Genomic DNA, 18,151 nt, shown 5'->3' with positions numbered 1-18,151 from the left:
CATCAACTTCACTGAGGAAATGTTCAATGAAACTTTAATGCTCCTTGAAGACCAGTGCATAGCAATGTCAGGAAAAGCCTTACAGTTGCTTGGTTTGCCTGCTCCAATAAGAAATCCTGAAGGCATCCAAATGTGTAGGGAGATTTTCATAGAAACAAACTATAATATTGATGAACTGACAGCATGTGTGTCTCAGAACGAGCCAATATTTGTACCAGATCAAAGGGACGCCTATAACTATATTTTAAGTTTCAGTGAACCAACAAAGGTGGGATTGTCTTCCTCGATGCTCCAGGTGGAACAGGAAAGACATTTGTAATCAACTTGCTCCTGGCAAAATTTCGACAACAAAAAAAGATTGCACTTGCAGTGGCATCTTCTGGAATTGCAGCTACGCTTTTAAACGGTGGCAGGACAGCACATTCGACATTCAAACTACCACTTAACCTGTCTCATAGTGACAGCTCCGTGTGTAATATTGCCAAGGGATCAGGACTGGCCAAATTGCTTCAAAAATGCAGTGCTATCATTTGGGATGAATTCACCATGTCACACAAAAGGGCTATGGAAGCAGTGGACAGACTTCTGCAAGACCTGCATAGCAACAAATATATCATGGGAGGAGTAGTTGTTGTTTTGGCAGGTGACTTCCGCCAAACACTACCTGTTATTCCAAGATCAACCCCTGCAGACGAACTCAATGCCTGTCTGAAAGCATCGTACCTTTGGAGAAAAGTAAAGAAAATGTCACTGAACACAAACATGAGGGTCTACATGACAGGCGATGTTTCTGCTGGACTGTTTTCGAGCCAGCTGTTGACTATTGGAGATAGCAAGGCACCAGTAAACTCAACCACTGGACAGATCACCTTCCCAAGCAACTTTTGTTGCATTGTGACTTCCACTGAGGAGTTGAAAGCAAAGGTTTTTCCAAACATTCAACTCCACTTCAAAAATTCTGGCTGGCTGTGTGAAAGGGCTATTCTAGCTCCCAAAAATGACAGCGTCAACAAGATCAATCTTCAAATTCTAAATCTCCTTCCAGGTGTGTGCACAACCTACAAGTCAGTAGATACAGTAATAGACCCTGCTCAAGCATTATTTTATCCAACTGAGTTCCTCAATTCCTTGGAGCCACAAGGACTTCCTCCTCACAACCTCTTTCTAAAACCTGGAGCATCTATTCTGTTATTGAGAAATTTGGATCCACCAAAGCTTTGTAATGGAACAAGACTCTTGATTAAGAACCTGTTTCCACATGTAATTGAGGCAACCTGTTGTGAGTTCTGTTTTTGGGCTCCCTCTGGTGGTTACTGATGGTACTGGGTGACTTGTCTTTCCTGGGTTTCTGGGTTCCACCTGTTCCATCAGGATATGGGAGTTTCCTATTTAACCTGGCTTTGCTGGCATTTCCTCGCCGGTTATCAATGTATCCAGTGTGTCTTGTTACCTCTGCTCCCTGCTCCTAGAACCTTCTGGTCAAGCTAAGTTTGGATTTTCCTGTTTTGATGTTTTGCTTTATTTGGTTTTTAGTCCAGCCTGCAGATATGTGATTCTCTGCTGCTGGTTGCTCTAGTGGGCTGAAATTGCTCCTCATGTACCATGAGTTGGCACATGAGTTCAAGTAATTTCAGGATGGTTTTTTGAAGGGTTTTTCGCTGACCGCGCAGTTCACTTTTGTATCCTCTGCTATCTAGCTTTAGCGGGCCTCATTTTGCTGAAACTGTTTTCATACTGCGTATGTGCTTTCCTCTCATTTCACCGTCATTATATGTGGGGGGCTGCTATTTCTGTGGGGTATTTCTCTGGAGGCAAGAGAGGTCTGTGTTTCTTCTAATAGGGGTAGTTAGATCTTCGGCTGGAGCGAGACGTCTAGGATCATCGTAGGCACGTTCCCCGGCTACTTTTATTTGTGTGTTAGGTTCAGGGTCGCGGTCAGCTCAGGTTCCATCGCCCTAGAGCTTGTTTGTATCTGTGCTTGTCATTTAGTGATCCCCTGCCATTGGGATCATGACAGTATAACCGGCCCACAAAGTGTTAATTGTATTGGCTGAAGTAGAAGGATAAGTAGTCTGAGGAAGTTTTTTTTTTTTTTTCTTCCCTCTTTCCCTCAGAGTTTGCTGCCTAGCCTTATTGCAGCCTGGCTACTTCCTCCTCCTCTTAATCTTTGAATGGCTCTGATCTCAGCTGTTTATCATGGACGTCCAGAGTTTGGCTTCCAGCCTGAATAATCTTGCCGCTAAGGTTCAAAATATACAGGATTTTGTTGTACATGCTCCTATGTCTGAACCTAGAATTCCTGTCCCAGAGTTTTTTTTCTGGAGATAGATCTCGTTTTCTGAATTTTAGGAACAATTGCAAGTTATTTCTTTCTTTGAAATCTCGCTCCTCGGGAGACCCTGCTCAGCAAGTCAAGATTATTATATCTTTCCTGCGGGGTGACCCTCAGGATTGGGCATTTGCATTGGCACCAGGGGACCCTGCGTTGCTTAATGCGGATGCGTATTTTCTGGCATTGGGTTTGCTCTATGAGGAACCTAACCAAGAGATTCAGGCTGAAAAAGCTTTGTTGGCCCTCTCTCAGGGGCAAGATGAAGCAGAAATTTATTGTCAAAAATTTCGGAAGTGGTCGGTGCTTACTCAGTGGAATGAGTGCGCTCTGGCTGCAAAGTTCAGAGATGGCCTTTCTGAGGCCATTAAAGATGTTATGGTGGGGTTCCCTGCGCCTACTGGTCTGAATGAGTCTATGACTATGGCTATTCAGATTGATCGGCGTTTACGGGAGCGCAAACCTGTGCATCATTTGGCGGTGTCGTCTGAACCGTCACCTGAGATAATGCAATGTGATAGAATTCAGTCCAGAAGTGAACGGCAAAAGTATAGGCGGAAAAAAGGGTTGTGCTTTTATTGTGGTGATTCAGCTCATGTTATATCAGCATGCTCTAAACGCACAAAAAAGGTTGATAAGTCTGTTGCCATTAGTACTTTACAGTCTAAGTTCATTCTGTCTGTGACTCTGATTTGTTCATTATCATCCATTTCCGTCGATGCCTATGTGGATTCAGGCGCTGCCCTGAGTCTTATGGATTGGTCATTTGCCAATCGCTGTGGGTTTAGTCTGGAGCCTCTGGAAGTCCCTATTCCTTTGAAGGGAATTGACTCTACACCTCTGGCTATGAATAAACCTCAGTACTGGACACAAGTGACCATGCGTATGACTCCCGTTCATCAAGAGGTGATTCGCTTCCTGGTACTGTATAATTTGCATGATGTCCTAGTGCTTGGTCTGCCATGGTTACAAACTCATAATCCAGTCCTTGACTGGAAATCAATGTCTGTGTTAAGCTGGGGTTGTCAGGGGGTTCATGATGATGCACCTCCAATTTCTATCGCTTCATCTACTCCTTCTGAGATTCCTGTGTTTTTGTCTGATTATCGGGATGTTTTTGAGGAGCCTAAGCTCAGTTCGCTTCCTCCTCACAGGGATTGCGATTGTGCTATAAATTTAATTCCAGGCAGTAAATTTCCTAAAGGTCGTTTGTTCAATCTGTCAGTGCCAGAGCATACTGCTATGCGGGATTATGTTAAGGAGTCCTTGGAAAAGGGACATATCCGTCCATCTTTGTCCCCTTTGGGAGCAGGTTTTTTTTTCGTGGCCAAAAAAGATGGTTCCTTGAGGCCTTGTATAGATTATCGTCTTTTGAATAAGATTACCGTAAAATATCAGTATCCTTTGCCATTGTTGACTGATTTGTTTGCTCGCATTAAGGGGGCTAAATGGTTCACTAAGATTGATCTTCGGGGTGCGTATAATCTTATACGAATAAAGCAAGGTGATGAGTGGAAAACCGCATTTAATACGCCTGAGGGCCATTTTGAGTATTTGGTAATGCCTTTCGGACTTTCTAATGCTCCTTCAGTCTTCCAGTCCTTTATGCACGATATTTTCCGTGAATATCTGGATAAATTTATGATTGTGTATTTGGATGATATTTTGGTTTTTTCTGATGACTGGGAGTCTCATGTTCAGCAGGTCAGGAAGGTGTTTCAGGTCCTGCGGGCCAATTCCTTGTTTGTAAAAGGCTCAAAGTGTCTCTTTGGAGTCCAGAAGATTTCTTTCTTGGGGTATATTTTTTCCCCTTCTACTATTGAGATGGATCCCGTCAAGGTTCAGGCTATTTGTGACTGGACGCAGCCTACATCTCTTAAGAGTCTACAGAAGTTCTTGGGCTTTGCTAATTTCTATCGTCGTTTTATAACTAATTTTTCTAGTGTTGTTAAGCCTTTGACGGATTTGACTAAGAAGGGTGCTGATGTTGCTGATTGGTCTCCTGCGGCTGTGGAGGCCTTTCAGGAACTTAAGTGCCGGTTTTCTTCTGCTCCTGTGTTGCGTCAGCCAGATGTTTCGCTCCCTTTTCAGGTTGAGGTTGATGCTTCCGAGATTGGAGCGGGGGCGGTTTAGTCACAGAGAAGCTCCGATTGCTCAGTGATGAAGCCATGCGCGTTTTTTTCTAGAAAGTTTTCGCCGGCTGAGCGGAATTATGATGTTGGTAATCAGGAACTTTTGGCCATGAAGTGGGCATTTGAGGAGTGGCGTCATTGGCTAGAGGGTGCTAGACATCGTGTGGTGGTCTTGACTGATCACAAAAATTTGATTTACCTTGAGTCTGCCAGGCGTCTGAATCCTAGACAGGCTCGTTGGTCACTGTTTTTCTCTCGTTTCAATTTTGTGGTTTCATACCTGCCAGGTTCAAAGAATGTGAAGGCGGATGCTCTTTCTAGGAGTTTTGTGCCTGACTCCCTTGGAAATTCTGAACCCACTGGTATCCTTAGGGATGGGGTGATTTTGTCTGCTGTCTCCCCAGACTTGCGACGTGCTTTGCAGGAGTTTCAGACGGGTAAACCTGATCGTTGTCCGCCTGAGAGACTGTTTGTTCCGGATAATTGGACCAGTAGAGTCATCTCCGAGGTCCATTCTTCTGCGTTGGCAGGTCATCCTGGAATATTTGGTACTAGAGACTTGGTGGCCAGGTCTTTTTGGTGGCCTTCCTTGTCGAGGGATGTGCGTTCTTTTGTGAAGTCTTGTGAGGTTTGTGCTCGGGCTAAGCCTTGCTGTTCTCGGGCCAGTGGATTGTTGTCACCTTTGCCTATCCCGAAGAGGCCTTGGACGCACATTTCCATGGACTTTATTTCGGATCTCCCTGTCTCTCAAAAAATGTCCGTCATCTGGGTTGTGTGTGATCGCTTTTCTAAAATGGTTCATCTGGTCCCCTTGCCTAAGTTACCTTCCTCCTCTGAGTTGGTCCCTCTGTTTTTTCAGAACGTGGTTCGTTTGCATGGGATTCCTGAGAACATCGTTTCTGACAGGGGATCCCAGTTTGTGTCTAGATTTTGGCGGACGTTCTGTGCTAAGATGGGCATTGATTTGTCCTTTTCGTCTGCATTCCATCCTCAGACGAATGGCCAGACTGAACGAACTAATCAGACCTTGGAAACTTATTTAAGGTGTTTTGTTTCTGCTGATCAGGATGACTGGGTTACCTTTTTGCCGCTGGCCGAGTTTGCCCTTAATAATCGGGCTAGTTCTGCTACCTTGGTTTCTCCTTTCTTTTGTAATTCGGGGTTTCATCCTCGTTTTTCCTCTGGTCAGGTGGAACCTTGATTGTCCTGGAGTGGACATGGTGGTGGATAGGTTGCATCGGATTTGGAGTCATGTGGTGGACAATTTGAAGTTGTCCCAGGAGAAGGCTCAGCAGTTTGCTAATCGCCGTCGCCGCGTGGGTCCTCGACTTCTTGTTGGGGACTTGGTGTGGTTGTCTTCTCGTTTTGTTCCTATGAAGGTCTCTTCTCCTAAGTTCAAGCCTCGGTTCATCGGTCCCTATAGGATCTTGGAAATTCTTAACCCTGTGTCGTTTCGTTTGGAGCTCCCGGCATCGTTTGCTATTCATAATGTGTTCCATCGGTCGTTGTTGCGGAAGTATGAGGTACCTGTTGTTCCTTCGCTTGAGCCTCCTGCTCCAGTGCTGGTGGAGGGAGAATTGGAGTATGTTGTGGAGAAGATCTTGGATTCTCGTGTTTCCAGACGGAAACTCCAGTATTTGGTCAAGTGGAAGGGTTATGGTCAGGAGGATAATTCTTGGGTGGTTGCCTCTGATGTTCATGCTGATGATTTGGTTCGCGCTTTTCATAGGGCTCATCCTGGTCGCCCTGGTGGTTCTCGTGAGGGTTCGGTGACCCCTCCTCAAGGGGGGGGTACTGTTGTGAGTTCTGTTTTTGGGCTCCCTCTGGTGGTTACTGATGGTACTGGGTGACTTGTCTTTCCTGGGTCTCTGGGTTCCACCTGTTCCATCAGGATATGGGAGTTTCCTATTTAACCTGGCTTTGCTGGCATTTCCTCGCCGGTTATCAATGTATCCAGTGTGTCTTGTTACCTCTGCTCCCTGCTCCTAGAACCTTCTGGTCAAGCTAAGTTTGGATTTTCCTGTTTTGATGTTTTGCTTTATTTGGTTTTTAGTCCAGCCTGCAGATATGTGATTCTCTGCTGCTGGTTGCTCTAGTGGGCTGAAATTGCTCCTCATGTACCATGAGTTGGCACATGAGTTCAAGTAATTTCAGGATGGTTTTTTGAAGGGTTTTTCGCTGACCGCGCAGTTCACTTTTGTATCCTCTGCTATCTAGCTTTAGCGGGCCTCATTTTGCTGAAACTGTTTTCATACTGCGTATGTGCTTTCCTCTCATTTCACCGTCATTATATGTGGGGGGCTGCTATTTCTGTGGGGTATTTCTCTGGAGGCAAGAGAGGTCTGTGTTTCTTCTAATAGGGGTAGTTAGATCTTCGGCTGGAGCGAGACGTCTAGGATCATCGTAGGCACGTTCCCCGGCTACTTTTATTTGTGTGTTAGGTTCAGGGTCGCGGTCAGCTCAGGTTCCATCGCCCTAGAGCTTGTTTGTATCTGTGCTTGTCCTTTAGTGATCCCCTGCCATTGGGATCATGACAGCAACCATTTTGACAGGATGTGCCACAGGAGAAGATGTTTTCATTCCAACAATTCCTCTCATTCCATCTGATTTGCCGTTTGATTTTAAACGCCTCCAGTTTCCTGTTTGACTGTCATTTGCTATGTCCATCAATAAGGCTCAGGGACAGTCCTTGAAAGTAGTTGGAATCGATTTACAGTCTCCATGCTTTTCTCATGGTCAACTTTATGTGGCCTGTTCAAGAGTTGGAACAGCCAAAAATCTGTTTGTCTTTGCACCTGAAGGAAAAACTAAGAATGTCGTTTATCAAAAGGTTCTCGAATAAGTTGTAGAAGATTACCTCATATTACTTGGCCAATTTAGTTAAATCTGTGTGGAATATCTGTGGTGCTGAAATATATGTTGTAAAATGCTTATATTATCTTAGTTTTTGCCTTTTAATAATTACATTTCTATCTATTTATTTTGTGGTTTTTGTGTGCAGAATAAATTTTTGTTAACACATTCTATTTTGCTTACACCAGTTATTAACCCGGGCGAAGCCGGGTAGTACAGCTAGTTTATTATAAAAGTCATTTTTTCTCTAATAAAGGGTATTATATGCAAAGCTGCATAATTTCAATATTTTGGTAATCCAAGGTTATGTCAACATTAGTGTTGAGCGATACCGTCCGATACTTGAAAGTATCGGTATCGGATAGTATCGGCCGATACCCGAAAAATATCGGATATCGCCGATACCGATATCCGATACCAATACAAGTCAATGGGACATCAAGTATCGGAATGTATCCTCATGGATCCCAGGGTCTGAAGGAGAGGAAACTCTCCTTCAGGCCCTGGGATCCATATTAAAGTGTAAAATAAAGAATTAAAATAAAAAATATTGTTATATTCACCTCTCCGGCGTCCCCTGGACATCAGCGGGAGGATCCGGCGTCCGGCACGGCTTCTTTCTTCAAAATGCGCGCCTTTAGGACCTGTGGAATGACGTCCCGGCTTCTGATTGGTCGCGTGCCGCCCATGTGACCGCCACGCGACCAATCAGAAGCCGCGACGTCATTCCTCAGGTCCTAAAAGGCGCTCATTCTAGGACTTTAGCTGAGGAATGACGTCGCGGCTTCTGATTGGTCGCGTGGCGGTCACATGGGCGGCACGCGACCAATCAGAAGCCGGGACGTCATACCACAGGTCCTAAAGGCGCGCATTTTGAAGAAAGAAGCCGTGCCGGACGCCGGTTCCTCGCGCAGATGTCCAGGGGCCGCCGGAGAGGTGAATATAACAATATTTTTTATTTTAATTCTTTATTTTACACTTCCGATACCGATACCCGATATCACAAAAATATCGGATCTCGGTATCGGAATTCCGATACCGCAAGTATCGGCCGATACCCGATACTTGCGGTATCGGAATGCTCAACACTAGTCAACATCTAGATAATGGAAATATTAAAGGGAATGTGTTATTGAGACATAACCTCTGCATTTATCATCAACATATAAAGGCCTTATTTTTATTTTTATTCCCATTTTTATTTTTCATTTTTCACTTTTTCTTCAATTTTTATTCTTAATTTTTATTTTTTATCTAAAAATAAAATAATATTTAATAATGTCTATACAAGAATATTGCTTTATCAAATATAATGATCATATGGTTTCATTATATAAGAAATGTTTCAATTCTTTCACTCATTCATATATATATTCTTATTTTGGTTCATGGCTATACATACTTACCTATCATTGGTCTAATAAATATACATTATTAATAAAGTTTCAGTAAAAGACACACTGACATATATGGGTTCAAAAAAAAGAAATTACACCTCTGACATAAAAATGTCCAATCACATGAAGAATATGGTTAATAATGTATTATGATTTATTATTATTGTATTTTTTCAAACAAGAAGCCATATTAATATTTTGATAAAATAATTCTATTAATAGTATTGATTGCTATGGTACGCTGTGATATTACAAGTTAGGAAAATTACCAGATTTGGTATAGAATAGGGAATGAAGACTTCAATCAAGATACTGAAGTTACGTTAATAAAGGCTTTTCATATTTCTAAATTCAATTCATTATTAAAAGTTGCAAGACGAAAAATCCGTTATCCAGAAGTTCCACAAGGTAACAATGCTATGATTTCTGAGTAATAATAGACTGTGTCAAATACAATTCATGTCACCACTCACGACTGCAGCATCCATCACTGACAAATATGAGTACAGTATCAAAGATGAACTGTGTTATTACGTTTTTATCATGTTCCAGTGGTTTCCTATCACCTGTAAGACTTCCATGAAAGCTGGAGAACAATCAGGTAATTGTCAGGACGCTACAACCCTGACATGTGTCCTGTGCACTAAAGACTGGTTATGGTGCTATGTTTAGCAAGGAAGAGTCAATGTAACCCTTGCTGTGCTGACCAAAGATGTCACATCTGTTCCAAGACCAATGCGGATGATATGGAAGGATTCCAGATGATTTCCAAGGCGAGCCAATGTAAGTCCAGGTTTCTAAAGGTGACACTGCACAGATATTAAAGCTACATTTCATCTATGAAATTTGTTTTCTTATCAACATTTGAATTTATGGACTTTGATTGACACATGACACACAGTCTCTACAAAATCTATATGCTATCATCTATTTCAAAAGAATTATAATAAAGATTGTTTTAAAATAACCAAGATGAAGACATCAAGATGAAGACCAGATGACATCAGATGATCGGACCTGAGATGCTTCAAGTAGATATAGGGAAGTATATATAATTATATATTTTATATGAATATTAGTCACAGCTTACCATAACATGAATTTACATATCATTATATTATTGAGAACATAAAACAATATTATTATTGATATTATTATTTATTACATTATTTTGCCAAAGAAGATCTTATTAATATGTTTAATTTGAGGGTTCCAATCAATGTTTGTCACCCTCAAAAGGGGAATTGTTAAATATTAATTATTAATTGAATTATTCTTATTTTCAATTCTGTACTGAGCACATTGCTTCTTGCTGACATTACAGAAGCTATTTCTATACAGTGGGGCAAAAAAGTATTTAGTCAGTCAGCAATAGTGCAAGTTCCACCACTTAAAAAGATGAGAGGCGTCTGTAATTTACATCATAGGTAGACCTCAACTATGGGAGACAAACTGAGAAAAAAAAATCCAGAAAATCACATTGTCTGTTTTTTTATCATTTTATTTGCATATTATGGTGGAAAATAAGTATTTGGTCAGAAACAAACAATCAAGATTTCTGGCTCTCACAGACCTGTAACTTCTTCTTTAAGAGTCTCCTCTTTCCTCCACTCATTACCTGTAGTAATGGCACCTGTTTAAACTTGTTATCAGTATAAAGAGACACCTGTGCACACCCTCAAACAGTCTGACTCCAAACTCCACTATGGTGAAGACCAAAGAGCTGTCAAAGGACACCAGAAACAAAATTGTAGCCCTGCACCAGGCTGGGAAGACTGAATCTGCAATAGCCAACCAGCTTGGAGTGAAGAAATCAACAGTGGGAGCAATAATTAGAAAATGGAAGACATACAAGACCACTGATAATCTCCCTCGATCTGGGGCTCCACGCAAAATCCCACCCCGTGGGGTCAGAATGATCACAAGAACGGTGAGCAAAAATCCCAGAACCACGCGGGGGGACCTAGTGAATGAACTGCAGAGAGCTGGGACCAATGTAACAAGGCCTACCATAAGTAACACACTACGCCACCATGGACTCAGATCCTGCAGTGCCAGACGTGTCCCACTGCTTAAGCCAGTACATGTCCGGGCCCGTCTGAAGTTTGCTAGAGAGCATTTGGATGATCCAGAGGAGTTTTGGGAGAATGTCCTATGGTCTGATGAAACCAAACTGGAACTGTTTGGTAGAAACACAACTTGTCGTGTTTGGAGGAAAAAGAATACTGAGTTGCATCCATCAAACACCATGCCTACTGTAAAGCATGGTGGTGGAAACATCATGCTTTGGGGCTGTTTCTCTGCAGAGGGGCCAGGACGACTGATCCGGGTACATGAAAGAATGAATGGGGCCATGTATCGTGAGATTTTGAGTGCAAACCTCCTTCCATCAGCAAGGGCATTGAAGATGAAACGTGGCTGGGTCTTTCAACATGACAATGATCCAAAGCACACCGCCAGGGCAACGAAGGAGTGGCTTCGTAAGAAGCATTTCAAGGTCCTGGAGTGGCCTAGCCAGTCTCCAGATCTCAACCCTATAGAAAACCTTTGGAGGGAGTTGAAAGTCCGTGTTGCCAAGCGAAAAGCCAAAAACATCACTGCTCTAGAGGAGATCTGCATGGAGGAATGGGCCAACATACCAACAACAGTGTGTGGCAACCTTGTGAAGACTTACAGAAAACGTTTGACCTCTGTCATTGCCAACAAAGGATATATTACAAAGTATTGAGATGAAATTTTATTTCTGACCAAATACTTATTTTCCACCATAATATGCAAATAAAATGTTAAAAAAACAGACAATGGGATTTTCTGGATTTTTTTTCTCAGTTTGTCTCCCATAGTTGAGGTCTACCTATGATGTAAATTACAGACGCCTCTCATCTTTTTAAGTGGTGGAACTTGCACTATTGCTGACTGACTAAATACTTTTTTGCCCCACTGTATATATAGCTCAGACTATAAGTCAATGCCATATATAAAGGGAACACGTGGTCTGTGGGACATATAAATAACATCTCTTAGGAGGGTGGGGGCTTTTGTCACGTGGGGGCAGCCACCTCCTGCCTTCAGCATCATTCTCCATGGACATCAGACAAGACACAAGGAAGGAATAGCTGGTAGCCATGATTCTACTCCATGAAAGTAAGATGACTTCTCCATCTCAGGAAAGATGAGTAACAAGACAAGCGCTGATATTTACACATGGACAATCTATTCGTAACTATTTCATCTACTTTTATGTTTTGCTGCAATGTGGTTTTTCTGTGGACAATTCAATAAACCACTACTTTTTTATGAGAATACCATGACATTTTTCATTAAGAATAACGCACCTGGTAAAGTCTTGATTAAATAAATGTGCGAAATAAGCATATTTAACAGGCGGCCGCCGTATTTACTTGCGAAGCTAGTTGTCTACTTGTAGTGGCCGGGGCATGATACTGCACTCCTGTCTCCTATTGATTTGTACAAGAGAGAGATGTGTAGTACCCTGCGGCGGCCACAAGTAGGCGGCCGGCTCTTCAAGTCGCTGGGGTTGCCAGCCAATCAGACATTGATGACCCATGCCAAGGATAGTCCATCAATGTAAAAGTAGTGGACAATCTCTTTAAACATGAGCCAAAAAGTGATGGTTAGAATACTGGGTTGGAGTATCTCCAAAATTGCAGGTCTTGAGAAGTGTTTCTAGATCCAAAAGTGGTTCATGGAAGTGTGTGCTACATTAGAAAAGCCAGCAACACCACTTGCCTACTCATAGAAAGACTTCCAAGTAAAAAGGATCTCGGGCGCCAGTGGCACAAGACTGAAATAATTGTGAGAGAAGACAAATCAGGCACTCACCATCCCTTAAAATCTTCCTTTATTCATGAAGATAAAAACATGGCAGTAGGCTGAGAATGCAACTAAGGCCAGAGTCACACTAGACGAGTGCAGTGCGATAAAAAAAAAATCGCATAGCACTCGGCCCAATGTTAATCTATGGGGCAGCTCCTATTATCTGTTGTTTTCTCGGCCGTATTCAGGATCCAAGTTAAATCGCAGCATGCTGCGATTGTCAGCGTATCTCGGCCGATAATCGCCAATGCAAGTTTATGTGTGAGAAAAAAATCGGATTACACACGGACCATCAGTGTGACTTGCGAGAAATACGCACCGGTGTTCTATAGAAAAGCCGGCAATTCAGTGCGATGTACAGTAAAATCACACTGACATGTTAGAATAGAATAGAATAACTGTCTACACATAGTATAGGTATGTATATCTACTATATAATTGTCTAAGGGTCACTTCCGTCTTTCTGTCTGTCTTTCTGTGTCACAGATATTCATTGGTCGGGGCCTCTGTCTGTCATGGAAATCCAAGTTGCTGATTGGTCGCGGCAAAACAGCCACGACCAATCAGCGACCGGCACAGTCTGGCGGAAAAATGGCCCCTCCTTACTCCCCGCAGTCAGTGCCCGCTCCATACTCCCCTCCAGTCAGCGCTCACAGGGTTAATGGCTGCGTTACACTGCGTTATGCCGTGGTGTATCGCACTCCATTAACGCTGCTATCAACCCTGTGTGACCAACTTTTTACTATTGATGTGTATGCAGCATTAATAGTAAAAATATGTTACAAATAATGATAATAATAAAAAAAAGGTTATTCTCACCCTCCGCCGTCGCGTCCTCTCCTCGGGAGTGCAAGCGACAGGTACTGGTGGCAAGGATGCTATGCGAGAAGGACCTTCCATGATGTCATGGTCATGTGACCGCAACGTCATTACAGGTCCTGCGCTCATACCAGCCCTGGGACGGGAAGCTGCCGCGTGCACCGCACACAAGCGCCAGAACTACAACGGGCTCTTCGGAGGGTGAGTATATGTTTATTTTTTATTTTTAATACAGCGCTAGATAGCAGAAAAGCCGGTAATTCAGTTGCCGGCTTTTGCCATCCCCTTCCCAAGCCCGACAAGATGAGACATGGTTTACATACAGTAAACCATTTCATATCCCTTTTTTTGCATATTCCTAACTACTAATGTTAGTAGAGTGTGTGTGCAAAATTTGGGGGCTCTGTTAAAATAAAGGGTTAATTCACGGGAAAAACTGATGTGGGCTCTGGTCAATTTTCTCTGCCAGAGTGGGAAAGCCAGTGAGTGAGGGTAGATATTAATAGCCTAGAGCGGGACCATGGTTATTGGCCCCCCTGGCTAAAAACATCTGCCCCCAGTCACGCCAGAAAAGGCACATCTGTAAAATGCACCTATTCTGGCACTAAGCCTCTCTCTTCCCACTCCCTTGTAGCAGTGGGATATGGGGTAATAAAGGGTAAAGTCACCTTGCTATTGTAAGGGGACATTAAGCCTGATTAATAATGGAGAGGCACCTATCCATTATTAATCCTATGTTCATAAAGGGTTAAAAACACCCCCCCCACACACTATGAATAAAAGTATTTTAATGAAATAAAGACAGATGGTGTTGTAATAGTTTATTAAACGCTCAATCCAATTGTAGACTCTTGTCACCTGAAACAAAGTTAAAATAAAAAACAACAATATCCCATACCTCTCCGACGTTACAGTCAAGTCCCATGATGTAAATCCATCAGAAGGGGTTAAATAATTTTACAAGCAGCAGAAGCTCTGCTAATGCAGGTGTGCTCCTGCCTGTAAAAAGTGGGGAATGAATGGAAAGCAGGGGATCGTAGCTACCTAGACTTGTGGTGCTGTGCCCCGTGCTGGCATAACCTCATATGAACTCGAGTGTGGGAATTTTTCAGAATATTTTCTCAGGCTCGAGTTCATATGAGTTTATGCCAGCAGCCTGGCTTGAGAAAGGCTCAGATGGAGCCGAAACGTTGCCCAGACAAGTGGGTTGATTAAATCTTCTACATTTTCACAGAAGAAATGGAGTGCTGCCTCTTTTTTTGAGTATAATATATTGTGATGCAGTGACCCCTGTAACAGGTAGGAGACGCTGCATGGTCTCCCCAGTATGCGCACGGAGGCGTATTGAGGCCGTGAGAGTGCGTGGCAATTGTGTGCATGGATGTGATGGTGAGACAGTGTCTGGCATTGTGGTTAATGGGAGGTATCTGTCACAGGGATGGATGCTCCCTGTGATGCAACCCGGAGAATCTTGTCTTTAGAGCGCGTGAGCACTGAAGATGTCATTTAGTGCACCTGGGTCCGGGTTGCGGGTAGCTATGAGAGATGGGAGGGTCTGGCTACCCACATACCTCACTCTGAGTGGGGGTGCTCACTGTATCTTTTTCCCTGCAGGAGTTTGAGGACCTGCAGTGATGTCATGATCATGTGACTAGTGCATGTGATGTTACCTCACCTGTGGGTGTGGTTACAGGCTACCTAAAGGAGGTGTGTTAGCACATGGTAGTGAGTGTTTTGGGAGTCTGCAAGTATGGACACACTTCCATGTGTCCTGGCTGGACACGGCAGAGGGGTCCTGTGTGGTCTGAGTGTGCAGACCTGGATAGTACAGGTGCAAGGTCCTGAGAGAAACCTCGGTGTTGGGTGTGCTAGCCCTGAAGAGCACGTGGTGGGACTTTGCTACTGTTGGCCTGGGTATTGGACGGTCCCAGCCAGGGATGGACGTCCTGAATAGTACCCGGACAGGCCATCTGTGTGATCCCGAGTAACCTGGGTGTGGGGACGTCCTGGGAGGAGGACTGGATCCCTGAACAGCACGAGGTGAGGACAGGGATCTGCAGAGCCAGAAACAGGTCCTGTGTGGTACTGCCAGTGGAAAACCTGCAGCACTGACGAGCAGGTAATACCAGACTTTGAGTTTGGCTCCAGAGCGAGCCGGAATATTGGACTCGACCAAGACATATACATACATATATATACATATATACAGTCATGGAAACAGGAACACATGGGCTACTTGCACAGTGAACAAGTCTGTAAGAACATGTTCACACGCCACCAAGAAACCTGAAGACACAAAAGAGAATAGTAAAACCAAAAACACTCAGTTTGAAAAAAATTTTTTTGCAGTAATCCGCAAGTGCTAGTAAAAGATGTAAATAACAGGGTATTTGGTTGATACGTTTTTTGCAAAAAATGTATACTAAGCTGCTCTACCAATCTTCACGGTATACCCATATCAGAGCAGTCCTAACTAATGTATGCAATCCCTATCTGATGTATTTAAAAACCTGATCATCTGTATATTACCTGTGTGAACAGGGTTCAGAGAGGAAAAATCCATGTGTGCATACAGGGTAGAACAGCTTTTGTGCAGATAGCCCAAGAGGAGTGGTGGAACTCCCCAGTCTTGTAGACACAAAATTTTTTTTGCAGTAATCCGCAAGTGCTAGTAAAAGATGTAAATAACAGGGTTTTTTGCAAAAAACGTATCAACCAAATACCCTGTTTTTTACATCTTTTACTAGCACTTGCGGATTACTGCAACATTTTTTCAAACTGAGTGTTTTTGGTTTTACTATTCTCTTTTGTGTCTTCAGGTTTCTTGGTGGTGTGTGAACATGTTCTTACAGACTTGTTCACTGTGCAAGTAGCCCATGTGTTCCTGTTTCCATAATTGTTCTCTTGTGTCTACAAGACTGGGGAGTTCCACCACTCCTCTTGGGCTATCTGCACAAAAGCTGTTCTACCCTGTATGCACACATGGATTTTTCCTCTCTGAACCCTGTTCACACAGGTAATATACAGATGATCAGGTTTTTAAATACATCAGATAGGGATTGCATACATTAGTTAGGACTGCTCTGATATGGGTATACCGTGAAGATTGGTAGAGCAGCTTAGTATACATTTTTTGCAAAAAACGTATCAACCAAATACCCTGTTATTTACATCTTTTACTAGCACTTGCGGATTACTGCAAAAAAATTTTTTTCAAACTGAGTGTTTTTGGTTTTACTATTCTCTTTTGTGTCTTCATATATACAGTCATGGCCAAATGTATTGACACTCCTGCAATTATGTCAAATAATACTCATTTTCTTCCTGAAAATGATTGCAAACACAAAGTAGTTGGTTTTTTTTATCTTCATTTAATTTGTCTTAAATGAAAAAGCACAAAAGAGAACGAAGCAAAAAGCAAAACATTGATCATTTCACACAAAACTCCAAAAATGGGCCAGACAAAAGTATTGGCACCCTCAGTTTTATACTTGGTTGCACAACCTTTAGCCAAAAAAACAGCGACCAACCGCTTCCGGTAACCATCAATGAGTTTCTTACAATGCTCTGCTGGAATTTTAGACCATTCTTCTTTGGCAAACTGCTCCAGGTCCCTGATATTTGAAGGGTGCCTTCTCCAAACTGCCCATTTTAGATCTCTTCACATGTGTTCTATGGGATTCACGTCAGGACTCATTGCTGGCCACCTTAGAAGTCTCCAGTGCTTTCTCTCAAACCATTTTCTAGTGCTTCTTGAAGTGTGTTTTGGGTCATTGTCCTGCTGGAAGACCCATGACCTCTGAGGGAGACCCAGCTTTCTCACACTGGGCCCTGCATTATGCTGAAACATTTGCTGGTAGTCTTCAGACTTCATAATGCCATGCACACGGTCAAGCAGTCCAGTGCCAGAGGCAGGAAAGCAACCCCAAAACATCAGGGAACCTCTGCCATGTTTGACTGGAGGGACCGTGTTCTTTTCTTTGAATGCCTCTTTTTTTCTCCTGTAAACTCTATGTTGATGCCTTTGCCCAAAAAGCTCTACTTTTGTCTCATCTGACCAGAGAACATTCTTCCAAAACGTTTTAGGCTTTTTCAGGTAAGTTTTGGCAAACTCCAGCCTGGCTTTTTTATGTCTCGGGGTAAGAAGTGGGGTCTTCCTGGGTCTCCTACCATACAGTCCCTTTTCATTCAGACGCCGACGGATAGTACGGGTTGACACTGTGGTACCCTCGGACTGCAGGGCAGCTTGAACTTGTTTGGATGTTAGTTGAGGTTCTTTATCCAACATCCGCACAATCTTGCATTGAAATCTCTTGTCAACTTTTCTTTTCCGTCCACATCTAGGGAGGTTAGCCACAGTGACATGGGCTGTAAACTTCTTGATGACACTGCGCACGGTAGACACAGGAACATTCAGGTCTTTGGAGATGGACCTGTAGCCTTGAGGTTGCTCATGCTTTCTCACAATTTGGTTTCTCAAGTCCTCAGTTCTTTGGTCTTTCTTTTCTCCATGCTCAATGTGGTACACACAAGGACACAGGACAGAGGTTGAGTCAACTTTAATCCATGTCAACTGGCTGCAAGTGTGATTTAGTTATTGCCAACACCTGTTAGGTGCGACAGGTAATTTACAGGTGCTGTTAATTACAGTGCTTCGCACTGACGAGGGCCGAGAGTCCGAAACACAGTGTCTGCGAATTGAGATACTGATTTGGCTTTTATCCTAAGTCATATTGCACGACTCGTTTAAAGGGTTGATTGTGACTTGTAGGATCGCTACTTCC

This window comes from Ranitomeya imitator, chromosome 4, assembly GCF_032444005.1.
Source record: "Ranitomeya imitator isolate aRanImi1 chromosome 4, aRanImi1.pri, whole genome shotgun sequence".
Classification (NCBI taxonomy): domain Eukaryota; kingdom Metazoa; phylum Chordata; class Amphibia; order Anura; family Dendrobatidae; genus Ranitomeya; species Ranitomeya imitator.
Note: the sequence above shows the minus strand (reverse complement) of the source record.